Here is a 14095-nt window from a genome sequence, read left to right as displayed (position 1 = left end):
TTTTCACTAACTGGTGTCAGGGAGAACTAAAAAAGATTGTATAGTTATTTTAGTCTGAGCTCATGGTTCTTTGGCTTTCTCTAAAAAATATTATTTGGAGATATTTATGTTTTAGCTTCCCTCCAGTCACATTAAGTTGTCCCAGTCCTCAGCCAGCCAGTGAGAATACCACATTTAATCATCATTATTGCTGGCTTTCCTTGAATCACAGAACACAACTACTGTGAGCAGATATTCTGCTTTTAATAATAGATATAGGCATAAAATCCTCAGTAAATTCTTCTCTTCCTCATTAAACCATTTCCCCTTCATCAGGCTGATCATCAGAGCATGAAGAAATGGTTCATAATCCTCCAGTCTGGTGTCACAACAGCACTGGTGCATTATTTTGCCAGTGGGAACCCCAGAGCACAGAAAGGATGGATCATCTGCTCGTGTGCCTACGGAGGAGGCGGCTCTGTGAGAGCGCCCACCTTTCCCTGCTCCCCAGGGATCTCGTGCACACCAGGAACGGGGGTGAGACCCCAGCTGCCCATGCCTCCAAAGCTGGGAGGAGACCACCCCCTCAAAGATTCTTTTGTGTAAAGGTGCAAAGAGCACTTCAGCAGGTATTCCTCCCTCACAGCATGGCCAAGAAGGAAATAGTACATTTATGCTACTGAAGAGAACATATTTCTTTCCCTCAGAGCAAGCCTGAAACTCCGAAAAGAAAAGAACACCCTTAAAAGAACTAAGAGGACAAGTCAAAGATTTTCTTGTGGAAAGAAATGCTTAGCCCAAGTCAAAATATACAGAATTTCAATTCAAAATAAGAAAACACAAACTTTGAGGTCCACTTATGTTGCAGCATTGCATTCAAACCTCTATTTCTTAACGTTTCTCAGGCACAACCCCCTCTTTCTATTAAAACCATTTTCAAAATTGATGGGTGAACTCAAGATCTCAAACTGACAAATAAGAAAGGACACAATAGGTGAACAACATGACTTCACCTGAAAGGAACTGTAACATCAGATCTGAAACAACATCTTTTTTTTTTTTTTTTTTTTCCAAGCAAGCATTCTGCTAATCGTTAGGTGAGCATAAAAACAGAAAGATGGATCAAGAAACAAGTACTAATATATCCTCTGTGCAGATTTCATCTGACCAACTTCTAAAATTGCATATTAGGATTATCCTATCAAGTGGGGACTTTCCATTTAGTCCCGAATAACTGCTACCTAATTTTAAGATTTTTGTACACCTGAATTATATGATGAAAATAATTTCATACAGAATCACACTTCTGCTGAAGGAAAATCAGACTCTCCTCTAAATTACAGATATCTTAAAACATCACATAGAGAGTAATGTTAACACACCTTGATGATTTGTTACTCTAAATTTCATCCACTCAGCAGTTTTCACAAACGTATTTCTAACATTACTGTCTACATGCAATGTTTAATTCTGCTGCTGTGCTAATGAAGGAGCTTTTTCAAACTCTTAACTGAAATAACATTATAGCTCAGATCATATTTATTACCATTACACTAGATGACTAGTGTATCTAACACAATCTGCTCAAGAACTTATCCACAAGTGTCGTGTTTCCCTCCTTAAGCAAGTAAAATGTTATAAAAGCTTTATCTTCTGTATAATTGTGCAACTTAACCTAAAATTTAGATAGCTCTCTGGTAATTTTGGAAATATGTATCAGAGTATAAATCCTTTTTCTCTCAGCAGAAATCAGAATCTCAGAATATTGTTTTAAGAAAAAATTACGTGCATCACAACAAAGGAATTCAGAAAAGCTGCAGGAAAGCTTGAATAAATAAAATAAATATGGATAGAATAAAACTGGCCTCCTCCCAAATCCCGAGTTTGTCAAAAGAACAAAGCACACACAAACAGCATGTAAAACCTGAATTCAAAATACATTTATAAATGGGGGATGAGGACACATGTTTTTTCTATTTCAGTTTGAAAAATAAAGGGACACGGCAATGAGTCTTGCTGGCAGGCAGATAACTCATAGGCCCTGACCCTTCGACTCACCAGGAATTCAAACACAAAGCTCTTTTCATAGTGACCGTGCCATACATTCTCAAGATAAGGCAGCGAAAGAAGGAGCAATGGAAAGGTGCCACAAAGCTCAAACTGCAGAAAACTGCACAGAAATTATGTTTACTTATTCACCTCCATGCAGCTGCACACCAAGTGCTGGCTGCAAAACGATTTCTTTCCAAATCAGAAGCCATGCAGTGTGCTTTTAGACACAGGACCTGTCTCCTGAAGCAAGAAAAGCACGAGAGAGCAAGCAGTGAGGAAAGGACTATCCCTGTGCATTTCTGTATCGTTCAGAACTGAAGTGCACATCCGGATAAATCATCTGGAACACAATGAGCTCTGCAGAAGGATCGCTGTGGTAAAACGGAAGGATTTTTAGAGACAACAAAAAAAGCTACATTTCAAACAACATTTCAAATCTGGACTCACCATGAATAAGCAACAGTTGCCTGAAGTTAGTGTGTTATTTTCTGCCCTGTTCCATTGCACTTTTTGCCTAGTTGTCCAACACTTGGTAGCTCAGAGCTGCCACACAGAGGCCCCTTCCGTGATCTGGCTTATTTGCCTGTCAGTTTGAGTCTCAGCTTCTGTATGATGCAGCTGTGCACTTTGCTGAAGGTCTAATATCATTTCCATAAGCTTTCTCCCTGCCTGGAGCAAGCAGTTTGTTCTCCCTGCTCAATAAATACTCAGATCACTTTTCTGGTACTCACAGGGATAAAGCTTTAAGTTGTTAAGGAGTTCTTACTAAGTAGTGGGTGGAGAACATAAGCTCAGTACAAGGAAACTCTGCGCATAATCAGAAACTGAGAAACTTCCTCCCTTTCCCCCAACCCCTCCTCTCACCAGGCAAAGCTGCCAGTGCCTCCTTTACAGAAATTTAGGAATGTAAAGGGAGGACTCAAAGGGGCCCAGTCAGACAAGCCTTTCTCAATCAATTAGCTTGCAGCCATTACTTGTGACCCTAGGTCACACAACATAAGTGTGTGGGGTGTGCCTTTAGGGGTACACCAAAGCTACTTATTAAAACTTACATAACCAAAAGTGTTCAAAATCAAATAAACTCCAAAAGCTAGAAAATACATTCCATGTACCAGTTTTGAAGGAAGAAGAGTTTTGCGTAAAGAAATGTTGCTTTGCTTTTCCAATAACAAATCATTTGATGCAGGAAACTAATTTTTTTTAATGCTCAAAAAAGAAAAAAAGGAAAAAGTTAAAAAGAAATATGAGATGCATAAGCAGACTTAAAAGTGGTATTTGTTTTATGATTATGCAAAAACTAAATAATACTGCCTGAGTGATATTTGATGAAGCAAATGATCATGTTTTTTAAAATAAGACTATTGTGTGTAGCTGCAAAGGCATAGATGTTTATAGGACTATTTAATTAATTAATTAAGTTCATCCCCTGTATTCCAGTCCTTTGCAAGAAACAAGTTCTCAGCATTCAGATTCCATTCTTCATTCTGATACTCCAACATAAAAAATTGAATAATTTACATTTTAAAAAGTATAGAAAAGAATATTTGAACATTGCATTAAGTAATCCTGATCTGAACACACAGGGAAGAGAGGGTGTAGCTTGCCACGATTCCCACACAACAAGGTTACACCCCTTGGTGTGAAGGAAAACTTCAAAAAGACCCTCAGCTTCATATCCTGCCAACCCAATGACATGGAGATGATGCCTTGGAAAAACCCATGAGGGAGTCCTGATTTGAAAAGCAGATCTATGACAACCCCTTTCTGGGCCGGGCGAGATCAATGCACTGCAGGGGCGATGCACTTTAATCTCCAGGTGCATCGCAAAGCATCTTTAAGTAGTGCCATAGATCAAGGCTTATACACAGAAAAAAAAATAGCCCAAACTTCACCATCTACTGAAGGTAATGGAGAAATAGCTACACAAAAGCTCATAGAGGTCTCAGGGAAACACATAACCATGGAAAGTAGTGGTCATGTAGTGGAGTTGATGGAGGGTGTTGTAGACAACCTGCAATCTTCATGTGCCTTCCCTGTTAAAATCCCAGTCAAACTCTCAGAACAGGCAGCAGGGCTCGTGTTAGTTCAGACATTCATTCAAGAGATCGGATTGCAAGATCAGGGCCACTGAGTAAGTGCCCTGGGGTAAGGATTTTACTTCTGTCTTGCACGTAAGACAGCATTTAATAAATTAGGTCACATTTATATCCTTGAAAAGCCCTGGCAGTAGAAATAATAGTCACAAAAACTTTAATTTTGAAAAGAAAAAAATGGATTCAGGATTATGATGCTGGACTGGAATTTAGGTTATTTGGGTTCTGTTCCCATTTGAGTTTCAAATGGCTCAAATTATTTATAACATTGCTACAATTTCTGCATTTATGTCAAATTGCCCTTTTCTTGCAGTTGTAAAGCCTTCACCTCCCCAAAGCCTATCAATAAAAAAATGGACCATGATAATAATTTTCAGTATGCAAATCCTTTCAATACTGGTTCCCAATACATGCTCTGCATAATGGAATTAAAGTAGGATTGAATATAAAATATTTACTGACACTGGACTTCTCAGTAATTGAAAACAAGAAAACTATCTACATCAAATCTTCTGAAATCTGTGCAATCTCCAGGAGATAAAAACAAGTCCATATGCATGAATAACAATACAGAGTTTGTTCTTTCCCCTTCAGCCCTGTAAGTGTAAGGCTTCTGGAAAGCTTATAGGGTTGGGTGCTTAAAACTCAAAAGGTTGGACTCCCTAATAGTAGAAAAAAATGGGAGGACTGTGCCTGTGAAGAGACAGGCTGTCCAGAGTGTTGCTCTCAGCAACTGTTAAGAAACTCATTCCATCATTGTCCAGTCTCTGTGAACTCCCAGGCTGAAGCAGAGGAATTACCATTGATTCCAGGTTTCCCTTTAACCCACAATTTCCAAAGCAAGATGCATCCCAAGCAGCCCACTTCGATATACATTCACACCTTTCCTTTGGAAAAGTTTATATGGAAAATTTACAACACAAATAACAAAGAAAGGTAAAGGATGTTTTTGATGTAACTTAAAACAATGCTTCCACACTAGAAATAATAATAGAATAATGGCTTCTCCTGGCACTGTTGAGTCCCCTGGCTAAGGACTCTTCCTTTTCCTGATTGCTGCCACATTTCAGCCACACAAAGGCAATGTGAGCGATTTCAAAATTGTCTCTACCAAAGAAAGACGCAAAGTTTGAAGTGGAATGAAATGTTCATACCAAATATGGCAACCAGGAATATACAAAACTCCTTTAGCATTCTCAGGGTGTGGTGCTAGGAGCAAGATTCCTTTTAATTAATGGAAGCAACCACCACCTTTAGTATTTCCACATTTACATTCTAATAAAGATCAGCCCAGAACAGACTATTTCAGAAAAGGATAATATAAGTTTTCATGTATTTTTCCACATTCTGCTTTTTTTCATCAAAAGTAATTGAATTTGGAGGGATCTACCTTACTAGCCACCTTTTTTTTCCTCTTATTTGTCGCATGTTCTTGTAGACTAAGTAAATGCTCAGCTCCTTGCATCAAGGTATTTTCACACTTACTAACTCAGAGTCACCAAGGACATTAAATGGAGAAGAATTTTTCTTAGCATGTGCAGATATTCAGATCTGCATTACACCAAAGTTCAATGTGATCAATATATGATCATGCTACATTAAGGGATCCTTTGAGAACAAAAGGGATTTCTTGTTATTTTTTGGAGTTGTTTTTCTACACTGGTCAATACAAAAAGCAACATTAATTCACAGAACTAGCTCTCCTCCCCTGTTATGCTCTTAAATGTGATTAAATTCATTTTAGTTAGGAAGAAAAACTATGTGCAAAACACTTGTGGCAGAATCACATGTGTAAAGTTTATAGTGTTGATAGTGGTACTCAGCAGACATTCATATCTTAAGTCAAGCCCTAAACACTCTACACTAAAAGCAACTGCTCCTTTAAGAAATAAAATAAAACTCATTCAATTAAAAAAAATTTAAAAAAAACCAAACAAAAACCTCGCAAATACACTACAGTACTTTGAAACAGATCCTTCACTCTTTAAGCCTTCTTCCCCTGCGTTCCCCCACCCCCTTTTCCTTTCAGGAAACAAAACTCAAGAAGAGAAAGAGAGAGAGAGTCAAAAGGTTACAGCCGGCTTGTAAGTGCAAAGAACATGAGAGGCCCATTCTTCCCCTTAACACCTGACATCCCAGGGTACATTTTCCCCAGCACCGAGGCTGCTGGATTAGGCATGAAGCTCCTGGTGATAATGCAAGCTGTGCATCTCATTTACCATGCACTGCTACTTAAAGGTCTTCTCCTACCCTCGCTTCTGTAAATTATTCTCATTCCTGCTACATATTTACAAAATTAATTAATGAAAATTTGCATTTTGCCATGATTAGACTCAGTTAAATACCTTTTCTGAGCCCCAGATAACAGATAAGAATTCAATCCTGAAATTTGGAAGTTTGAAAAGTTGCAGTAAAATCAGTAAAATTATGCATTTATTCTTAATTTAAAATAAAACCCAAGAGAGAACCTGACACAAAGCTAATAAACGTTAAAGCTTTGATTAAAAAAAGAATCTTGATCAACAACCTTTGCGACAGCAATATAGCATTCATGCTGCCATTCCTTGCCTCAGAATACCCAGGTTTCCATTATCTCCCACAGCTTATTGTAGCAGGTGAAGCCCATCTAAGGCTTGTTTGTTACAGGTACAGAACAATGAACATGCCAGAAAGAAGTATCAAATTACCAAAGTCTTTGCTGCACTTTTTCTAGGATGGAAGTTCCTTGTAACCCTCAGAGGTAGCTGAGATCTGCTTGCTTGGCTGATGCTGTAGGAACAAGGAAACAATTACCTCTAATTATGTGCATAATCGTGCACAAAATGGAAAAGGACTGAGAACAAAGTTAATTCTAAACACCAAAAAGTCTTCAGGCTAAAGGACACAAGAGAAACAAGATTGATTAGGGTAGAAAAGGCACAGTTCACAAAAAATCAACATCTAGCTCAAATAAAAAATAGGAGGAGAAAGAAGGACAAAATAATTACTTGGAATTTCCTGCTATTAATAAATGTTATGTTCTAATTTAAAGATAACTTAATTTCAAAGAGGATCTGAATTCCAAAGTGAATCAGAGCAAAAACTTTAGCAGTTAATTAAAATGCTGGAAGTGACAACATGGCAGATAATATGAGTTCCTTGCTGTAGTGGGGTAGCTTCAGCTCTTACCAGCTGCAACCAAAAACATCAGTCCCTGCTTCCTCTCACTCCTCACCTACCCATCCTAACCACCAGCCAAATGCTTTCTGCTATGAATGCAAGGCACTTTTTTGAAGGTACAGGTTTTCTTTATAGTGCAAAGAATATTATAAGTTTTATTTCTTGGATTTTGCAGAATGGCTTGGTCCTATCACTACCAAGAGCAAATGTCACAAACGTTGCAGGAGGAATCTGAGAAGAGGGGAAAAAAATCAAAGAGGCAAATGAAAATTCTGGTAGTTGATAGCCAGGCTTTCAAAAATGTACTGAGGCAACTCAAACATTTAGGACTCAAATGCGTGAAAAATCCAATGAGAACATCACACAGAAGGTTTAAAGGAAGACTACACAGGTGCACATCTTCCTTAAGAAGCTTTTATAATCAGCAGAGTAAAAGTTGTCTGAAGAAATTGGTTTTTACAACTTGTTTAGATGCACTGTGGTAAAAAACTTCCTTCAGCTGATTTGATTTCCTAGAAATGAAAACAAGTGGGTGTGATTTTTTTATTTGGTACTTTATTGAAGGACTAAGATATTTTATTTATTTTTAAGTGACTTGAGTCTTAGAAGTATGAGTGAATACAAAGACAGAGATTAAAGAGAGTGCAGTCATTCCAGAGACAAGCATTAAATGAAATTTTAATGGGGTCTGTCCATCACCTCACCAGTAACCTGCCAGGTAACACCACAAAAGCCCTCACTAGACCTGCCTTCCAGCCAGGATGGTTTGATTCAGCTTTGTTGTTCAGGTGAGAGCTGCTATTTATTTGTACCACAGAACCAGATCAGATATATACACAGGCACTACTTATTTTAGCTGCATTTATATTTGTAAAAAAAATAGACCTAGAAAACAAATCTAGTGCCAAAAAAGACTTTGAAGGGAAAGATACAGAAACAAATTCCAAGCATCCCCATCAATATATCAACAACATAATTTTTGTGTACAAAAACTGACTGGCTGGTGGCAGCTGACTGGGGGTGGGGGAATATAGGTTGAGCAAATTTAGGGTGCAAGTCTAGCCCAGCATGTCCATCCACAGACCCTCCTGTTTAAAAAGAAGCAGGTAGTTAGCTCTACCTGACATGAATGAAGGCTTCCTAAAGCACCTGTCTGGTAGAGATCCTGCATCCTCACACATATCTCATTACATTAATCCTTTCATGTCTGCAAACCCCATCCCATGTTGCCAATGTGGACAAGCAATGAATCTGTTCTTGAAAAAATCTGAATGTCCTAAAAACGCTACAGAAGTTTTAAAATTTAATCTCATAACATACACAAAAATACATGGATGGGTAAAACCTTTTTCTGCCATTGCCTACACCACCACTTAACATGTGCTTTCAGAAGAAAAGTCTGGAATTTTCACCTATTGTATATCCAGGCACACCTCCCTGACAGAGAACTTCAGTGGGAAAAAGCTTGGCAATACTTGCTCCGATTTATTTTCTCTGAAGTTGATGCTACTTCTTTGTCTGTGAACTTCTTTACTTTTTTTTAAAGTGTCATGAAAAACATGACCTTGCTGAAGCTTCTGAGTTAAAAATGAATTCTCAGTAGAAAAATATCCCTAAAGTAGATTCTCTCTCTTACCAGGGAATGCTCCAGCAGTCAACTTCAATTTGCCTTAAAGACAAAAAGGCATCTCTCTAGGGATAAAAATCAATCCCCAAACTGTCAGCAGCAACACACAAAGTTTAAAAATGTGCTTAATTCAGCACAAACAAATGCTTGTAAACTGTCAAGCCAATATGTGAGAAGTGTCTCTTCCATTAAATAAAATCATGAGCTAAACGAAAAAACTAAAAAGGGGACAAAGACACCACAAGCAGATATATTTTATCCACCTGATATCTATCAAGCACACTTGTACAGAATAATAAGAAAGCAGTCTTTACTGATGGAGTGCTGATTAAGTTTAAAATTATTTTAATTGCTACTGACTTTTTAAAATGTTTTCATTACTGTGGTGTTCCAGTGCATGCAAAAGCACACCTTCTCCACACAGCTTGGCAATGGGAGCAGTTTGGACAACATCAACTCAGATTTGCAATCCAAAGGTGATCCACACTCAGTGACAGGGAAATCAGTTTTCCAGATTGGAGATGTCATCCCAAATTGCAACAACTGAGAAATGACTGAAGCCATTGCTGGGCATCAGATGTGCAGCAGGGGTGCCCTTGTCCTCCTGTGCCTTTGTCCTCCTCCTCTCAAGACCAGAGCAAGGTCACAAGCTCCAGCTGGGAGTCCTTCCCTTTCTCTTCTTGTGTACCTTGTGGCACCTATGGAAACTGCTCCCACTGTCCCACCCTCCTGAGGTGACCCTGCCTCTTCCTGGCAGCACTCTGACATCCTGGAAACTGCCTCCATACCACTCACAGCAAAGAGGTAAGGTGCAGGGGCTGCTTGGAAATTGTGTGGGCAGCCAAGGACTTCCCATCTGTCCATTCTGCCTGTAGGTAGGAGAGATATCTGGAGATAGGGATGGGACTGTTTGGTGGGTTTATTTCAAGTCTTTACTGCATTCCTGGATGCCATTGATCACTGCAGGGCAGAGACAGAACACCCTAACAAAAGAAATAATACAGCTGTGACAGCTGTTACTGTAATTTCTCCCCAGGATAATGAGAACTTGGACTTTTCCCTCTATAACTACGTTTCATACCCTGGTAGATGAGCCCATGATTACCAACACTTGGAAGAAACACACTCAAGATTTGTGCAGAGCTCCACCCCAGTCTCCTTAATCTTCAATGAAACAACTTAATCTTTCTGTACCCCAGTTTCTGATCTGAAAATCTCCATATATAATATGGACTTTGTTATCAAACAGGTTTTATGCAATAACCAGTAAAAGCCTTTCCGTTTTGTTCTCATGTGTGGCTGTATATACATCAAAAAATCTTGAAACAAGTAAGTGCTATTCAGTGTAAACAAGTGTTTTGTAAAAAAAATAGGCTATGTTTTCCCTAAAAAGCCAAACTTGCAATGACCCAAAAATAAAACAAAAAAAAAAAAACCAAAACATCTTCCTCAGTAAGGATCTAACACAGACTCAAAGATCAAGTTTCAGTGATTTCTGCAAAATTACACCAAAACGTCCATTTGTGTTAAAAATGGAAAGGCATGTTCTACAGTATTAAAAAAATCCACCATAAATCAGGTAAAATACACAACCGTAAATACATATGAAAATATAAAGTGAATGGACAGTGCAGAAACCAGGAAGGTTTCATAAAGCAATAAAAGCAAGTAGGGAAACCATCACAGCAAAATCAGCAATAACCAGAGCAAAAAACAGTGCTATTTGCTGTGCAAAATGTAAAAAAAAAAAAGTCTTTTGTCTAAAATGTAGAAAAAATAGACCACGTTCCATGCTGGAGAAAGACAGACATGACCATGTGTAATTACTATGCTTTCATGTTAATTTCTGTGAGCACAGAAATACTGTGAGTTGTGAACTTTTAGGTAGAACAAAAAAAAAATAATAAAACCCATAGCCAATGAGGAAAAACCTTAAGAAAAAACATTGGCATCTACTTCTGCCATTCCTTTCAGAGGTAACAACAGATATCCACACACTGACGGAAAGTGTCCCACAATTTCACATATAAGGCAATAATGCCAGAAAAGGAATGGCTACTGCTACTCTCTGAATTGTTTCACTATAAAGCTTTCTATGGAGACTTCTAAGGATTGAAAAGGGAGGAAAGTACTCCACGTTTCCTGATTTATCTTGAAAATCAAAAAATCTAGGTTATTTGCAGCTGATACATCAGAATTATCAGAAATCTTTTCATCACTTCTTTGGCAAATAAATTTTCTGATACATGTGATCAAAGGCAAAGATTAGCTCAGGAATCTGGACATCATTTATTTTGGCAGTGTGCATATGTTGGTAGATTCTTTTGGTCCTCCCTAGGATTAACATGCATTTTGAGAGATGGTATGGGGTCCATACAAAAATCTGAAAGTTCAAAGCTATATTGCTTTGTTTAGTCACCCAGGAAAATGAACTAGAACAATTAAACTAAAAATAAGATGCAAACTGCTCCAGAAGAGAGTAAAAATTCATAATCACTGGTATTGGAGATCCTCCTCATTAGCTGCTTCCCTCTTCCATACAGTACATCATCACTTGAGTTCTCCCTGTAACTGTTCTTACTATTAAAAGTATTTTTCAAAAATCTGTATACAATTTCTTAATATGAAATACTACCTATAACTCTAGATATTATCCATTGAATGAAAAAAAATTTTCTTTGGTTCTCATAACACTGAACTATTTAAGTTTTTAAAGAGAAGTTACTTCTCTGTCCTTTTCATAGAAGACAACAGTTGTTGCTCAGGTCCACAGTATAAAAGTAATTCTTTCCATTGAGCCCAAAGACAGCAAGAGAGCAACTTTAAGCTAAAAGGCCAAATTAATAGGTTCAAGTCAGCATCAAATAAATGAGGTTCTCAGGCACAAACCCCAGACTCTGTTTTGCTCTTGGAAGGCAGTGATAAACTTTGGTTGAGTCACGCAGGGCAGTCCATACCGCCTGCAGTTCTTGTTGCTGTGTGTATACACCTTCAAGCATTCTGCCACACTTTCAGTCTTTTCTTTGGGCCTGAACTAGAATCTGTCTGATGTTGTAGACATGAAGAGTGCCACCTCTTGCAATATCAAAAAGTGGACAGGATTACTGGGGTTGAGCCAGCAGTTCTCAAGGAATCATCAATGTTTCACAGTTTTGGTTGAATACCTTGGGAGGAGAGTTCCTGATTTTCAAGCCGGGCTGAATCCCGCCCCATGCCTTGAGGAACTGAGGCAATGGGTGAGTCCAGGGGTAACTCATGAGCAGGGCACAATCAGAACTTGCAGGAATGTTGGTGGAGAAGGCGTTGAGGGGAGGGTAGAGCTGGGACCTGCAGCAGTTCTGCTAGCAGTCTCAGAGGAACGAGCTGGGGTTTGTTTCAGCAGCCAGGGATCTGAGCTATCCCACAATAACTGCATCCCCTCAGTGGCATCAAGAGCTAAAGTGGCAACACCATCTCAGTTGCTGGCAAACCATTTACAGCTCCAGTGCTGTAGTCTGGGCACTGCTAGGTTTACATTAACAAGGTACTGGCAGCAAAAGCAAAAAGGAAAACCTAATCTTGTTCTTTCACACGGTTTCATTCCTATGTCCCAGTCTTTCACATCCGGCAGTCTGCTCATCACTGTGCTGGACCTACTGTGGCAGGGAGGGCAAGGGGGATTGCGACCCGAAACCTTACACCAAAGGTCTGTGAGCACAACAGGCTGGAGATTTCCTGAGGGAAATCCTTGCCTGGGCTTCCTAAGAGGTAACTAGAGAGCTGCTGTGCCTTCCCTGTCCACTGCATGAGAGCCAGACAGTGTCTGAACAATTACTGTTTGATTTGGGTTAAGAGTCAGCCACCACCCAGGGCAACATCCAGACTGCAGCCAGGGATACTGTTTCCGGAAACAGAAACAACAGGTGGGAATTTGCAAATGGCAACCCTTTACACACTTAGAGCACCTCTGTGCTTCAGTGCAGAGCATTAAAACACAAGAATGCAACATTTTTCAGGGTGATCTTTTGCATTGTTTGGTAGCAATATTGAGAGTAGGGTCTATCCCCAAACTCCCTGACCTTTTGTAACAGCCGATGATCCCAAACTCAGGGATGCAAGTGCTGCCTTACTTTCTTTGCTGTTCCAATTTATGTCTGTCAGATGAATGTGCACCACATCATGCAGTGAGAGATCATGGAGGTAGGCTGCTGCATGACAGGAAAAGGGTGGTACTTTCAGAACTCCATTATTTCAGTTATAGCTGAATTATTGATTTCTTTAGTTATCTGATAGAGTGGGAGAAAAATTGCAGCAGGTCATTGGTGATTCCAATCATGCAAAGCTATAAAGGAAAAATAGTATACTCTCATTTCTGGAAGTATACATGCTCTATGCAGGCATTCCTGTCATCTCTATGGGTACAGACAATACATAGATAGACAAAAAATTCTCTCTGAAGACACTAAATGTTTTGTGAAACAAACTAACCTCTATCAATAATACCCAATAATACCCAAAGCTATTTTTTCTTCTTAGAAGGCATCCACAGTCAAAAATTTGTCATTGCTTCTCCGCATTCATTTGTATGTTTAAGAGAAAATTTGCTCAACTTCCAGTTCAGACAATATATTTTATCACTTCTGACTATCTGGCTTAAAATACTAGGTAGGTACATCACTCATTTCTTAATTTAGTGTTTCTTCACTGAATCTATTCATGTTGAATGGACTGATGGCTTCATAACATTATTTCCACCTTGCCTGAATGAATGAAACTATGCAAACAGAACAAAAAAAACAAGAAATAGCCTTCTTAAATGCAAGGCTATTGGGAAGATAATACCCATAATAAACTTTCTGTAATTATTATGGTCTGGGAACAATTCCAAGTGTAGGAAGACCATGTGTTACTATGCTTTTGTAATGAATAGAACTTCACAATCCTACTCATGAAAAAATACATTTTTGATATTTAAGCAGCCCATATTTATAAACTTTCTGTGGCCAACAGGTTAAAAAAAAAGGCGGAGTAAAACTACTTATGCATGCTGGGCACAGTCATGAGAAACTTTTGTCTTGAAAACATACATGCTCCCGCTCTTTCCCTTTTTCTGTGAAATCCTGGACTGGTTGTCACCAGACACCACAGACTGTCAGGTTAATGCTTAGTGAATGTCCCCTTCATGTTCACACCTGAAAGAAAGCTG

General features: G+C 38.8%; 1 protein-coding gene across 10 annotated transcripts in view; it reads right to left on the bottom strand.

Moving 5' to 3' along the window:
- LOC119704257 overlaps nucleotides 1–14095 on the bottom strand; it is a 279500-nt gene that overhangs the window by 222335 nt on the left and 43070 nt on the right. For 2 of the 10 annotated variants that reach the window (XR_005257892.1, XR_005257903.1), the window contains exon 1: nucleotides 2479–2870. The exons of 2 other annotated variants lie outside the window; for them this stretch is intronic. The gene's annotated coding sequence lies outside the window, so the exon portion shown is untranslated. Of the gene's footprint in view, nucleotides 1–2478; nucleotides 2935–14095 lie in introns of those variants that run through there. 6 more of the 10 variants (XR_005257915.1, XR_005257897.1, XR_005257891.1 and 3 more) reach the window with 6 other exon arrangements.

The sequence above is a fragment of the Motacilla alba genome, chromosome 1, assembly GCF_015832195.1.
Source record: "Motacilla alba alba isolate MOTALB_02 chromosome 1, Motacilla_alba_V1.0_pri, whole genome shotgun sequence".
Lineage (NCBI taxonomy): Eukaryota > Metazoa > Chordata > Aves > Passeriformes > Motacillidae > Motacilla > Motacilla alba.
Note: the sequence above shows the minus strand (reverse complement) of the source record. Positions and strands in the feature narration are given on the sequence as shown.